General features: G+C 36.7%; 1 non-coding gene across 1 annotated transcript; it reads left to right on the top strand.

Moving 5' to 3' along the window:
• The first annotated feature begins 3721 nt into the window (after positions 1-3721).
• Trnai-aau lies at positions 3722-3795 on the top strand. Its single transcript has one exon. It is a non-coding gene; the product is annotated as a tRNA-Ile (tRNA).
• Positions 3796-15888: the final 12093 nt, after the last annotated feature.

Here is a 15888-nt window from a genome sequence, read left to right as displayed (position 1 = left end):
AGTCATCTGTTAATGGCGCCTTATGGGAATTGACCTACAGTAAAAAAAAATGACGAGTCATTGATCTGGTTTTTGAGTGAAACGACTGATAAGGAAGCGAGGTCGCGTGGGTAAGTTATATTTTACTGAAAATGGTATAATCATCGTGGAAAACACTGAGTACTTAGGTACATACTTACTACTTTACTATATTTATTATCTAGAGATAAAAAATAACTTAAGAATAATTTAGTGCATAATGCCAATGCTTATAATTATAGATTCAAACGTAATTTTTTTATGTAGGTTACAGTAAAGTGATCCCACTTTACCTGATGGTAAGTGGAGTGGGGTCCAATAGAATGTCGACTGACGAGAGATGATTACCCCTCGACAGTCGACATAATTATGCCGGCCTGTTATAACCAGAGTTACACAGGGTGATCCCGAAACACGACACACTTACGTGGGCCATTATAGCGGGTTAATGTGTACGGTGGTCGCTGTCCGAGCGGATATAAAATATATCCTACCACCAGCAAAGTGTCTGCTGTTCATAAAAATTAAACAGGAGCGCAATCGCAAATAGTTTTTGTGTAAAACCAACATTTTATATTATTAAAATACATTGCCTATGAAAGTTATTCTAAAAAACATTCGACACTATTTTGATATAAAAACCTCCTTGGAGTTCAATAACATTGCAATTTGTGTCCAGAATGGAACTAACCAATAGCGTTATTGTGAGGTACAGTCGCGAATAATTTTACCATTGAAATATTAGTGTACATGTTTTTGAATAGGGGTTTACTTGTCCGAATATATGTGAGTCGATAAAAAATTGGTAATTGCACTATAATTGGCGTATTTGAGCGTATATTTGGCTCATTTGCAACATCGCTTTTGAGCTTAAAAAAAATCGATTTTGCTTTGTCCAAAAGGCGCTAATACTTTGACGAAAAAGTCGACTCAATATATAATGTAATAATCGGACAAATAAATACTATCCATTTACAGATTGCTTGATTCTCTCAAAACTGAACAAAATCCGCCATGCTTTCCACTTTTATATCGAAGGTCACGGAATGCACAATGCGCGTGCGCATCACGCAACAGGGCGAAGTATCCTATACATTAAGTCACTGGAAGATACCTGTCTACATCATTTTAACCATAGCCTCGCCATTCCTAAATGTGCATTAAGCGCCATAAATTAGTTTTATTAAACAACAATCCCAACGTACAAACGGAGCGGCGGAATTGTTTCATAATACATTTAGATTTAAGATTTTCGGAATAGAAATACGTTGTTATCTCCGTCGGCGTCATTGTCAACGTCTTACTCTAACGTGAAAATTTAAATTTATGTTAATAGTAAGTTATTTATTTAAATTCGTGCACATTTCGCCGGTTCTATTTCGGTTATGCGATTTGCATACGGTGATGTGGATTTTTTTGCCAATATTTACCTGATAAATTAAATAAATCGTCGTAGATTTGGATTTTAGATTGGAAAGAACACATTTAATCTTGATAAAGTGGTTCCGAAATAATTAACAATATTGTTCGTATATTTTTAGCTATAGTCAAGGGATGGAGGGAATCCAGCTGTGATAGCCGTATAGGTAAAAAAGTAACAAAATTCTCTATTTACCTATACAATTCAATTCAATTAGATCGCCCGTAATTACAATAAGACGGATTTGCCCACTTAAACGGAATAGGTTCCGCTGACTATCATCATCAGCCACATAAAGTCCACTCATGAACATATGATACCCCTAAAGATTTCCAGACGGACCAATCGAAAGCTGCCTGCATCCAACGTGACTTTCATCAACTCGTCTGTCCACCTTGCAGGTGGACGTCCAACGCTGACTGTATTCTTTTTAATTTTTTTAAGCAAGCGGAACTGTTTCTTAATTATATAGCACTAAGGTTTCAATGTCACTAAAAAGTGATATCCAAACTTACACAGGGCACGGCCGACACAGTAGGCAGTAGAAGCTAGTTAAAGTTTCCAGTTATTTCAGCCAAAAAACTAAAGTTAAAAACAATTTCGCCTTTATATTTTGGGACCGACTGTACTTATACTTCGGAGTTATAAGTTTTTTCTGAGAACACATTTAAGGATGTCGTTTAAGTTTCAGTACGTTATTTATTATTTATAAATATAAATTGCTTTTTTCTATCACATATTTATTGTTCTGAAGGATTTCGGACTAGAAATGAGAACATTGCAAAATTTTTTGTGTTTTTTTCCGCGAAATTGGATATGATTCTTTGTAATGAAACATGTGTATTACTTTTAAAGGTAATGGATAATGATAATTGAATTTCTCTGAAATGTCCGATTTCATACAGGCCGGCATAATTGTGTCAACTGGCGAGGGGTAATCATCTCTCGTCAATTGATATATACAATCAGAGGGTAACTTTGCCGCATTAAAAAGATGTAACAGTAACAGTGAAAAATTCAAAATAGGTTTATTAGTTACTAAGATTATCGGGTTTAAACAAACAAATTATTCAGTTTTATACAATAGTATAGATATAGGTTTGATTAAAAGCGGCTATGACTATTCTTTGTGAATTATCGCTTGCTTTCACGGTAAAGGAAAACATCGTGAGAAAACCTGCATACCTGAGGAGTCTCTATAGGAATTTTGAGGGTGTGTGAAGTCTACCAATCCGCACTAGACTAGCGTGGTGGACTAAGGCCTAATTCCTCTCAGTAATAAAAGCCCGTGTCAGCAGTGGGACAGTATATACTTAATAAGGGCTGATATTATATATTATTATTACATAGATTTACAGTTAGATAATATAAATACCTATAGTGGCTCATATAGACTCGTACTACTGCATTAAAGTATTTTCTATAGAACTTGAACGTCACCAGGCAAAGGCCACCGACCGATAGAAAACGTAGCCTCACAGTTCAGGCGAACATGAACTCATTGGCAAGGTCAAAAAGATCATTTTAATACCGCACAGGTCTTCGCAGCGGTATTATTTTATACTCAAACTACACGAGACTGAGTTTAATTAATTCGGTGTCCCGCGGTGTGCTCACTTCACTCGTTATTTACGGCATTTCAGGAGTCTTGGCCCGTGAATGTTTGCAATAACAGATGCCTAGGAATTCTGTTGCGGCGTAATTTGGAAGGTAGTCGTTGTTTGTTTAGAAAGGCTTTTTAATTTCACCAGGGGCCTTGTTCTTTATGCCACACGTTATTTTAATAGTCTGTAATAAGCGCGTAACGCACCACGTCGCGTTTAAGACAATCGAGAGGCCCCCGATAGATAGATAGATCCATAGGGCTGACGGAAGGCTTTTTAACTTCACCAGGGGCCTTGTTCTTTATGCCACACGTTATTTTGATAGTCCGTAACCATCACGTAACGCACCACGTCGCGTTTAAGGCAATAGAGAGGTCCTGGATGGATCCACAGGGCTGACAACGTAACTCCGGTTCCGAACTGGCCGGTATGATTGCGTCGATTGGTAAGGGATTATCGTCTTTCAGTTCATACCCTATCAGAATACCGCTCTAATTATCAGGTCCAGTAGATTCACTTTGCAGTGCTGGTATAAATAAACTTAATTTTCGTATGACATGCGAAGTTGCTTTGCGTAAATTATGTTTGGAAGGTTTTTATCTATCTCAAACAAGTCACGTACAATTCATATGAAAGTGAAAGGTACATGCAGATCGTATTTTTTACATATGAGTACATCGGCCCATTAGCTCAGTTGGTTAGAGCGTCGTGCTAATAACGCGAAGGTCGCGGGTTCGATCCCCTCATGGGCCATGATTCTTTTTTATTTTGCTAAAACCCTTACAATTTTGATAACAATGCACACATAAATTTTATTAAAATAACTGATTCCAACATGCCGACATAATTGTGTCGACCGCCGAAGGGTAATCTCTCGTCAGTCGACATTCTATTAGACCCCAGTCTACTTACCATCAGGTGTAGATATCACTTTGCAGTTCCCGTATATAAATATCAGTAAATAATTAGACATAAAAACTATTTCTTAATTAACAGAATTTTGGTAGATATATTCAGAGAATATTCGACCAACCTCCACGGGATCGTGACAGCGAGCCGACCGCGGTGTCACCTGCCTTGATGAAGGGTGTGCGACACGGTCTCCTCTGGGTGTGTACGGCCTGACGGGGTTTTGTGATGTTATTTGGAATATAGCGTAGCGTGAGCCGTCCAGCGGCAAGATAGGTGGACGACATTCTAAGAATCGCTGCTCGAACCTGGATGCGACTGGTTCGGGACCGAAAAAGGTGACATGATTTGAGAGAGGCCTATACCCAGCAGTGGGACTCTATTGTGGATGATAATTTGGAATATTAGATTTAACTCCCAACTGTACTCGCGTGAAAATAGTCGTCAGAATAAATAGAAAATAGGCACGGGTCTCCTCTATTGAGGGATTAGGCCTTAGTCCACCAGACTGGTCTAGTGCGCATTGGTAGGCTTCACACACCCTCAAAATTCCTTTTTATATTTTTCAGGTATGCAGGTTGCTCACGATGTTTTTCTCATCGTTAAATCAAGCGATAGTTCACAAAGAATACATACATAACTTTAGAAAGTCAGAGGTGTATGCCTTTGTGACTTGAACCTGCGGACATTCGTCTCGGCAGTCCATTCCACACCCAACTATCCTATCGTCGCTCTTTGGTTGTTGCTAATAATTTAAAATAATTGTGTATTTATGTGTCAAAACCACAAAAATCTATTTAACTGTTCACGCGCGATTGGTTAATTAATATAAATACATTTTAACAAATAATATTATTTTATTTAATATCAATAGAATATAATGTAACAATGGAGGACTTTAACCATTTCTAATTTAAAGGGAGTAGACATTTATATTACATATTGTAACATATGTTACATACATACATACATAACATCACGCATTTATCCCCCGAAGGGGTATGCAGAGGCGCAACTAGGGCACCCACTTTTCGCCAAGTATGTTCCGTCCCATGATGTGATCGGGGGCGAGCCTATCGCCATATCGGGCACTAATTCCAGACTCCGGGCTGATACTGAGCAGAAAAACCCCAATATCACTTTGCCCGACCCGGGATTCGAACCCAGAGCGCTATTGTACCGGACATGCAATACAACTACGCCACCGAGGCAGTGTAACATATGTTGTCTTAGTTAAATTAAAAACTACTGCAAGGTTCGTAAGTATTTTTCTGATAAAAAGAAAGTCTTATATTGTTTAAATTATTGTTAAATGTACTGGAAAGAATTTTGAATCTTTTCAAATATATTTTGGGAAAAACATTATTATTGGGTTCACAACTTGAAATATACACATATCTTATTCTTAAAAATAATTCAATTACAAATGAACAATTTTTGTATAATTGTGCTCAATAACCAACAGGCCATTACTAGCTCCCTCCCAACATGGCTGACCCACACCCACCGGCCTACACCCAAAAAGGAGGGATTATAAAAAAATCATGGCTCAAGCACGCTATAAAGGAATATGGCGATAAACATAAATGAGAAGCTAATAGGGGACCGGCCTATGCTTGATTTTCTCCATTATTCTATATATAATGGTTAATAATATGAAAAATAAGTACTCCTGCAAAACTACATAAAAATTGGTTAAAGAATTAGCGAGTAATTCATATTTAAAATATTGTAATATGCAGCAGTGGGCGCGATGTGGGGATATCGCTACATCTCTTTCTTTCGCACGCGTCGTAATTCCCGATGACGTCACATGTGGATATTTCGTCTCTTTTCTGTTTCTTGTTAATTACCCCTTCCACCGAAATTCAAAGAGTTATAACTTGTTGATTTTTTACCGGATTTTAAAAATTCCTTTTGTGTTATAATTTATATTATGTAAATATTTGATAAAAGTAAAGAACAAAAATGAGTCCGGTACCCTATTGTATCGGCATCGGTGAGGGTCGAATGTTACCATTTGTATGCACGTTAATGGGGGAAGTGTTTTACAATACACCCTGTGTTACACCGAAGTGGGGATATTAAAGGTGGAAAGGAATTTGAGTCGTATGTTTTTATATTAAGAGCTAATGTGCAATGCTTTATTCAATAATCGTGGCAGGGATCAAAGAAAATTCGTTCTAAAATCAAAAAATATTTTTTGAAACTGCCTTAATTATTTTTCCTTTTTTTTACTCTTAATTATTTTAAGGAGAAACTCATTGTACCTCTTTTAAAAAAATGCGCGCACGGAGGCTTGTGAGATTGGATGTGATTGAAGTTCAAATAGTGCACCTCTTTAATCCTTTTTATTTGGTTTTTCGCTCACCAGTTAGTTTACATACTGGACATAATAAGACTTAACATATAATGTCTTAGGATGGCGAGCGCAGTGGAATACCAATCAATACTTTGTGATTTAAAATGTTGGATAGTGTTTCTACTCTTTATGGGCGGTCGTATCGCTTACAGGCGAACGACAAGCTCGTTTCGTCAAGTAAGCAATAAAAAAAAAGTATATTATTTTCGACAATGGAATTTAGAAAACTGGATGACTACTACTTTTCTTTATAAAGGAACTAGACGACCCGACAGACGTCCCGTCTTAACTATGAATTTGCAGCGCGCATTCTGTCAACCGCTTACAGTTATTTCAAACAATTGACAGTTATAGAAAAAATAATATTTTCGTTAAGTTTTCTTAAATTTTCTAATTCTCCGCGCAATTTTTGAAGTTTTTCTTTCATAAGAACCTTCTTCTGACAATAATTAATACAACAAAAAAAGAATTAGCGAAATTGTTCCACCCGTTCACGCGTGATGCGATGACCAAGGGGAATAGAGATTTATTTTTATATATAATATAGATGTCTTCAAAACTTTTTATTCCTGTTTTCAGACAAACTTCGGTGTAACACAGGGCTATCGGTTTTATCCGGTAGTTTCACTGGTTGTCTATTAAATACATCGTTAATGGCGCCCTAATGGTCCAGCGGTGGTTTTAATGCGCCACGGTCGCTCGGACCTCTGCGTCGGTACAATTGCTTTAAACGATCCTCATATTGCCATTGTAAACAATACTGTAATATTAAAGTCGTAAAATCCAATTTGGTAATATAAAATTGGCAAATTTTGTAATATTGGTAATGTTACGAAGTTTTTTTAATGCCATTGAAATGTTTAACAGAATTTGTTCTTTAATTGTTACGGAATGGATTTCGCGGATATTTGTTTTTCTTATTTAATTAAAATTCGTATAAAGGAATCCGAGAAAAATTACGATGTCAAATACTGCGCGTTTTGTTTCACTATAAAATAAAATGCTGCACGAACTATCGATTTAAATTTTCACATCGAAAAGATCGATTTTTTTAAACCATTCGTGTCCCTAATCGATACATCACTAGTCGTCCATTTGAAATTCGAACAGTTTCGTTAATCATTTATAAAGGAAAATAAAACAGTTCTTATTAAAAAGCGGCATTGGATCGTGAAATAGCGATGCAATGACAGTAAGTGAGCGCTGTGATGCGACTGTATCCGCCTAAGTCGGTATTAAGGGTGCGCACACGCGTGGATAAAAATCGTGGGATTTAAAACTCTTAGATGTGAGACGACGTGTTTTACGTGGAAAATTCATGATTGGGATAAAAGTGGTGATACTCTTTTAATTGGAAAGGTATTCAACCACACTATTAAGCTACTAGCCCCGCCATTTTTATTCTGAATTTTTTTAAAACACAATAAAGTAATCATGAAATAGTCTAAAATTATCGTCATTTATCTGACTGTCAACTATGCTAATAGCTGTCCATGAGGATTTTGTATTCAACTCTAAAATCATTCACCATCATTAAAAATGAAAAGGTCTTGCGACATAAGCTTGATTCAATAGACCAAGGGTGAACAAGCAAGACTGAATATAACACTGCTTTGTAGACTGTTCTGTAATATTGCCTCTTTGCGCAAGAAACTCTTGTGTAAATCTGGCTTAACAAAAAAGGTTTACGCCATAAAATGAAATTGTCGCAAGTCTGCGACTCCCTTTATCGTTTTATAACAGCATTGTGCTTCTGCAATATCATTTGTTGCACTCAAACTGCGCTGGATAATAATGTTCAATACATAGATGTTTAATACTGGATGTGGTTAGAGTGGACTTCTAGGCTTTGGGAGGGCGTAGTTGGATTTGTAACAGTGACATAAAGTAGTTTTTCGTTAATTTTGTATCGTAAAACAGATGCTTCTTTGGTAGTTTTCCCTTAAATTAGACTTGTCTTTCATAAGATCTAGTAAAGGCTCAATCTATAGATACGATGTTTTTTTTAACATATGTTTTTTACAAATAATAGTAAACGGTTACGGATTACTGGACGGATAAACATCGCTTACTAGTTGTAATTCACAGTATTTATAAACAAATTTCTAATAATGCAATCAATTAAACTTATGTCGAATAAAAATGTTTCCACATCTCCAAACGCCGCCATGTTGCAAATCAATCAAACGACAACTGTCCGCAAGTTTAAACCGCGATTAATACGAAAGTTGCTAACCGACCATTTCGGAGCGCTTGCCTTAACGCTGCATTAATCCGAAAAGTATACCGGTTTGGACGGAGCGTCTCGTCTCCGAATAGCCGGCATTGTGAGTGCACTCAGCCAGAGAGCGCTTCAGAACTGTTTCTGTAACGTTCATAGTTTTTTTAATGTCATTGGGTTATTTGCTTTAAACTAGGTTGTTTAAGTACACAAATAACACTTATTTTATTGGTTTATAAAAAATATTAAATCGACAAGCGTGTCACAATACGGTAAAATATATCACTATCTGAATCTTAAGGATATTACAATCAATAAAGACGACTTTTGCAAATTAACGTAAGCAATAAGTACTCTTTAAAGAGCCTGTGAGGAACTTTACGATCAAAAGCGGGCCTTGAACAGTGATTATACAGGGAGTTCATCATCCAGCTTCTAGATAGCAACCTCAGTAAGCATGCTAACAAATAATCAGAAATTTTCAGTGTGTTTAATGTAATGAAACGCGGAGAAGCAATATTGACAAGCCGGCATAATTGTGACAACCGTCAATAGATGCTTTCATCTCTTAGCAGTCGACACCTACCATAGCAATGAACTAAACCGCGCTTATTGTAAATAATAATGAATATTGCATGCCACATCCAGCCATAGATTATGTATGTTCAATGTTTTTATGTTTTCAGCAGTGCCGGGCAGCAGTGTCGCGTTCTTATACACATTTCGTGTTTAGAAAGTTTATTCATAACAAAATTTTGTGTATTTATGTACCAGCACGATCAGTGTTTTCATGTATGTATAATTTAGACGGTTTTTAGTACATAGGTATGTTGGTGTTTATATGTATTAGTTTTTAGACGAAAGCTTTTTATTATGTTTGTGTGTTTTCTTTGTGGTGTTTTGATTCGAGGTGTGCAATTATTTTTAGTCACACGTTAAGAGACGTGTTATACATTTTGTTGGATAATAAAAATAAAAAATTTAGTAATGAGATTTTGACTTTGATAACCCGATTTTATAGTCTCTTTTTGTTCAAAGAATACTATCTTAGAAAGTCAGGTGTGTGCCCTTGGGATCTGAACCCGCGGACATTCGTCTCGGCAGTCCGTTCCACAACCAACTAGGCTATCGCCACTCTAAATGGAAAAATCAAATCAATTAATTTTTTTCCATAAAAATTTGAACTAGAAAGTATATTCCAATTAGTTTTGCATCAACATGCAATTATTTAGTTAATAGTTTAATACATTATGCAGCTCAGTTTATTCAAAAAAATCTAGGTAACCAATCATGGTCTAGTGCATAAAAAGTCTAGACTTTCTATTCAATATCCCAGGTCATGATTAAAATGTTGGATCTAGCAATTTCATACAAATCGATCTATTGTACATATTATGCAAATTTTATTTTATCCATTGTTTTAATACTGTATTGTGTTTTTGACTAAAGAAATAATCTTGCTATTTTCTAACAAGGTTTAATGCACGGAGCTATATCGAAACAGTTCATTGGATGCAAAAATCCTTACAATTCAATCAATTTTGTATCTTATCTCCTCGTGATAGAGTTTAAAATCGTGTATCTTTATCCTATTGGATCGATAAACCGCTTAAAGAACGTACCTAATGAGACAAAACATAGATTTTCAAGGCCCCATATAAGTAAATTAATCTTGTGCTCAGGCGAGCCGAAAACCAATTTTTGGGCCACGTCCTGGGCCCGATGCGGTCTACATTTGACACGTGACGAGGGGCAAACGCTAGTTATATTGCCCGCTGAGTGTACGTGTGCGTACTTCGGGCAGCAATTTTGTTGGCTTTGTTTATTAAAAATTATCAGTCTTATAAATTTCGCAAAGCTATGATTCGATAAAACACAAATTTACTCGCTGTAAGTCAAAACCCGCCATCTTGCCTCTTAATAAGGTTTAAACTAGGAACCGGTGATGTTTTTGACAGCTATTTCAGTAATTCTTAACCACCTATTAACGCTTAAACAAGTTTATAAGGAAGGCTGTTTATTATTTGTATTTTTACTATGATTTACTAAGGCTGTTTACTGTAAGGTGTAATAAAGAAAGTTCATTTTTGAGTGATTTGCGCAAGAGATCACTTCTAGCGGTAAAGCCAACCCACTGGTCTATTGGACTAAAATAATTTCTACAAAACCAGTTGTCCATCCTACCTGGCAGTGTGTCACGCGGGTAGTTCAAGTTGAAACCACGGCCTCCGTTTTTGCTCGCGATATAATAAATTATGTAAGGATGTTATTGTCTTTTGATGCTATCTTAACTTAGTGGGTCCATTTGCCGTCGAGCCTAGCAGATATTTATACCCGGGCGCCGCCTTTTGTCCGCCCGGCTGTCGAGTAAATTACTTCGTATCCTTTGCGGCATTGTGTGATATTATTCTTTTCACAATAACGTAAGCGGTTTGTATGGTTTTGATGAATTTCTTTTGTGTATTACTGTGTTTAAGTTTCATATGAGATGTTTCGAGTGTTATTGTGTATCTAAATTGTTTGATATTAATGTTTTAGGATTATACAGATTATGATTTATTGAACTTTGGGGCTTCGTGATGTGTTATTGAAATGTCTGAGAGTCTTATTAATTCGTATTTCATTTTTAATATGTTAAAGTGAAGATGTCAGCGGTGGAACAGTAGAAAACAGGCCTGATATATTTAAGTCAGCTGTTCTCAGCCCTTTTTCATAAGGTGCCGCAAATATGACTTGGAATGTCTCGGTGGCGCAGTTGTGTGTGCGAGGTGCAACACCTTTCTGAGGGCCTGAGTTCGAATCTCAAATCAGACAAAGTGATATTGGATTTTTCTTCTCAATATCAGCCTGAAGTCTATGCAAGACATGGCGATAGTTCGCCGAACATCGTGGGAAAACACACTAGCAAAAATGCGTGCAATGGTTGCACCTCTGACTATCCGGAGTTACAAGTGTGATGTTCGTGTGTGCCACAAATACGTTTTACTTATTGTATGTCAATCATAATGAAATTTATTATTCTACTTCGTTGTCTAAAAAAAATTAAAATTTTATGTTATATCTATACATATTATAAAACAAAGTCCCCTTTTCCTGCCTGTCTGTATGTTATTGATTTTCTCAAAATCTGAACAGATTTTTATGAAATTTGGTATGGAGATAGTTCAGACCCTGAGAAGGTTAAAGGCTACTATCTATCCTATATTATTAACTGAATATTTTTTTATACAACTTAAATACATTTTTCATTGATCTCAGGAAATCTACTTAAGTTTTAGTGAAATTCAGTCAGGTCACTTTCAAGCACTCAGCGGGACCCAGGTTGAGTATAATATCTAAAAAACTAAGCATTAAGTAAGACTCGACCTTAATACGTTTGTCCAAAACCATCTCTTACCATAAGTACCGCACTAGAACAAAGATATCGCAAGTCTCACTATCAAATATTGATTGATTGTAATGCGAAGTCCGAGTCCCTTCAGCGTCAATAAGCGTTTCGTGGAAGTGATGCCGTAAATTAGAGGGGGGGTGGTGTTGCTAGATTAAAGGATATCTACAGAATTTGATGATATTGTTAGTTTAATAATATTAGACACTGAAGCGATTTGATTGTTTTAAAAATTAAAAAGAATCTTCAAAGTCGGTTCATCCAGTCAAAAGATTTGAGGTGACAAAAATAAAAAAAAATACAGTCGAATTGAAAACCGCCTCCTTTTGAAGTCGGTTAAACTATCACTGACTACAGAAATAATTTAAAAAAATTTCACCAACCAACCGATCGGTTCGACTGTCTACGACCAGCCTCGGTCTATTAAACACTCAGTATATTTATAGCAAAAGAGTGTCTCAAATACCCTCACAATATATTTTATTCTAACAATGTAATAATAATGTTGTTTTATAATATGTTATTTCAATAATTTTTATTTGTATACTTTTGAAATAAAAGCTGTATGTTGTTGCTATGAAAGAGATATTTTTATTATAATAATTTTCTTACTTTACATTATTATAGACCTTACTAATAAATAAAACTAATCTTACCTGAAAGAGAAACAACATTTAAAACTATTACTTCACATTCACAAATATCTTAAACCTTTATTTATCCGTTTTAAATTGAAATGTCATTTTAAAATCAATGTTGTAAATTTTGTCTATTAAAAAAAAACCATAGAGATATTTAAAAATAATAAAATTAAATGAAGTGTTAAAAACTTCATTTACATATATCGAAATAGTTTCAGTAATTGTCAAGATGAGACTTTGCTCTCGAAATATAGATGCCTTACCTATACCCCTGTTGAGTGACGACGCGTGATGCTGTATGCATGTTGTATAATCTATACTATCAATATAAAAAGTTTTAAAGAAGATAATGACTGGAGGGTATCTTTTCCATTTGATTTAGAACGCAATATCGTCATGTATTTGCGTATAATTAGTGATAAAGGGAATATGATGTTTTTTTATCGAATAACTCATGGTTCAAATTAACTTTCATTTCAGTAATGTGCTCTTAGAAAAGAAAGAAAAAACTAAAATTTATCGTAAAAATCCCCGAACAACCCTCAAATTCCCCTAACCCGGCAACACAACACGGGACTCGAATGTGGATCACTTAGTTGCGGGTCAAACATTAAATATTCATACGGATTCGACCCTGCGCCCGTCGGCTCGATATCTGCCTTGATGACTATCACCGTAATGTCCATTCGAATTTTGCTTACTATGTAGGTAAGTGAAGACTGAATCGATCGCAGTGGTACATCAGTCGTACCATCTTGGGTTCGAATCCCAGACTGGGGATTTTTCTGCTCATACAAACATTAAATTAGTCGATAGTAATTCGGTTTTACTCATTTATACGTTGTCGAAATCGCCGACCAGTTCCAACCTACTAAGTAGGTCTTGTTCAAGGGCGAGTGCTAAGAGGACGTCGCGTCGCGGAGGCCTCTCAATCAATGACCGTGATATAAGTGAATAAAACCGTATTGCTTTCGACTAATTTAATGTCTCGCGTAAGTTTTAATAATAATCTTAATCTATATATATAAAAATGAGTCCCTATTTCCCTTGGTCACGCCATCACGCGTGAACGGGTGGACCGATTTCACTAATATTTTTTGTTGTTGTGTTTGTTATGGTCAGGAGAAGGTACTTATAAAAGAAAAATTCAAAAATTGTACGGAAAATTAGAAAATTTAAGAAAACTTAACGAAAATATTAATTTTACATAACTGTCAGTGGTTTGAAATAACTGTCAGCGATTGACAGAATGCGCGCGTGCATACATAGTTAAGACAGGACAACGTCTGTCGGGTCAACTAGTAGCATATAGATATTAGTTCAGAGTCTGGAATTTAAGCCCGATATACTGATAGGCTTGCTCCCTTTTCCATCACGGGATGCAATACACAAGGCAATAAGTGAGTGCATTGGTTGCGCGTCTGCATGTGTGTTTGCATAGGTTTATATTATACCTATTTATAGTAAAGATATCTCTAAAAACTAAAAAGCCGTCAACTAAAAGCAAAAAAATCACCGTTTAAATTTCACGCGAATTCCTTCCAGCGATCTCGTTTATATGAAAATTTGTAGAAAAGATTCTTGTGAATTTCGCGCGGCGTATTCTAGCGATCTCCTTCGGGGCACGCAGCGGTCCTACAAATCAAATGTGATGTAGATGGTGGCGGGTTGTGCTTTTAAATATATATTATGGCGTAAGGAAGCTGAATGACTAGACGTAACGATAGTCCAGTTTGGAATGGAGTACTTTATCAAATATCGTTAAAACGTGAAGGAACACATCGTGAGGATTTTTTTATTGTCTTGAATGACGAGACGAGCTTGCTGTTCGCCTGATGGTAAGCGATACGACCGCCCATAAACAATAGAAACACCATCCAACAACTTGAATTGCAAAGTGTTGTTTGGTATTCCACTGCGCTCGCCATCCTGAGACATGAGATGTTAAGTCTTATTAAGGGAACAGGGAAGACTTCAAGAAGTAGGCTTAAGGGCAGAGTAACACGCCCGACCTCTCCCTCTGCAGTCCATTTAATTTCTAACAAGGTTTTTACTACCACATGCCGATAAATCCACTCCCAGAAGTAACGTTACCCGCGGGGCAATTATAAAAGCGAATTAATAGCTCGCCTCGCGAATCCGCGAGATATTCAAATGCGACACGTAAACTGGCGAATTTAACGCGAATAGGAGTTATAGCGTTTGTCCACCGTCAGCGCTACATGATTAAATCGGACCGATTTCGAACAGATACGACTTGACAATCGTGTTCCTAACAGCTGTTTTCAATAAACGACCCCAATCACAATCTTCAATCTGATTTCGAGAAGGAACCAATCAAAAGTAACTCTTTTGTAAGCATGTTAAAAATACTTTGTTCTGATTGGTCAATTTTGAGATAGAAAGAAGCGATTTGGATCGTTTATTGAAAACAGCCGTGCGATTGACTTCTGTCAGTCTTGCTTGATCGTTGCGTCCGTCACCGGCTGCGTCAATAATATCTGTTTTTGTCTACTTTGGTTTTATGTTCCGTGTTTAGGTATTCGATATTGTCACGACTTCAGACCGATCTTTTAGGTGAAGCGTTGGCTTTCAAACTACAGTCGTGTATAGATGTTCCGGTGACGATTTAAGATATTATGTCCGATCTTTGGACAGTCGTGGCTGTTTAGAAGATGCTAGGACGTATAATCTACTAGAAACGAAGCCATATAACGGAACAAGACCAGCGACATCTTGTTATTAGTAATGACTAGCGGCGTGTGGTCAAATTTTCCGAAAAGGAAACCAACACAACATAACATAGGTACTAATATGCATAAATACAGTATGCAAATCGATCTAATGATTCGATTTTAAATAAATTACGTAAGGGAAGCCGGCAGGAATCGGATCATATGGATCTTCGCCACTGGTAATGACACTGCCTCGACATTAGAAATGACGACACGTCGACACGATCCGCAGTAACTATTTTGATGTCATTTCGACTGCGACAATGGACAAACGCACTTACAGTAAAATATTAGCATACAGTCGCTGGCTGTCGGCTGTCGCCGGCGGGCCCGTGTCGGAATGGAATATTAATTGAACGGCCGCGTGCCCCCGTGCGCGTTCTGTGCGCGGTTTGACTGTCACGATTTTATATATACGTTTCATTTGTTAATAAGTGTGGTAATCCTATATTGCTAATTTCAAATCTCCTGTGTGAGATGTGCCACCATGATTGTATTGCATGATAAAATGTACTGCATTAACGTATAAAATATCCGGCCTTTTGCTGTCCTACTGTTGGGCACGGACCTGCTCAGAGAGTCTAGGCCAT

Source organism: Manduca sexta, unplaced genomic scaffold, assembly GCF_014839805.1.
Source record: "Manduca sexta isolate Smith_Timp_Sample1 unplaced genomic scaffold, JHU_Msex_v1.0 HiC_scaffold_1641, whole genome shotgun sequence".
Lineage (NCBI taxonomy): Eukaryota > Metazoa > Arthropoda > Insecta > Lepidoptera > Sphingidae > Manduca > Manduca sexta.
Note: the sequence above shows the minus strand (reverse complement) of the source record. Positions and strands in the feature narration are given on the sequence as shown.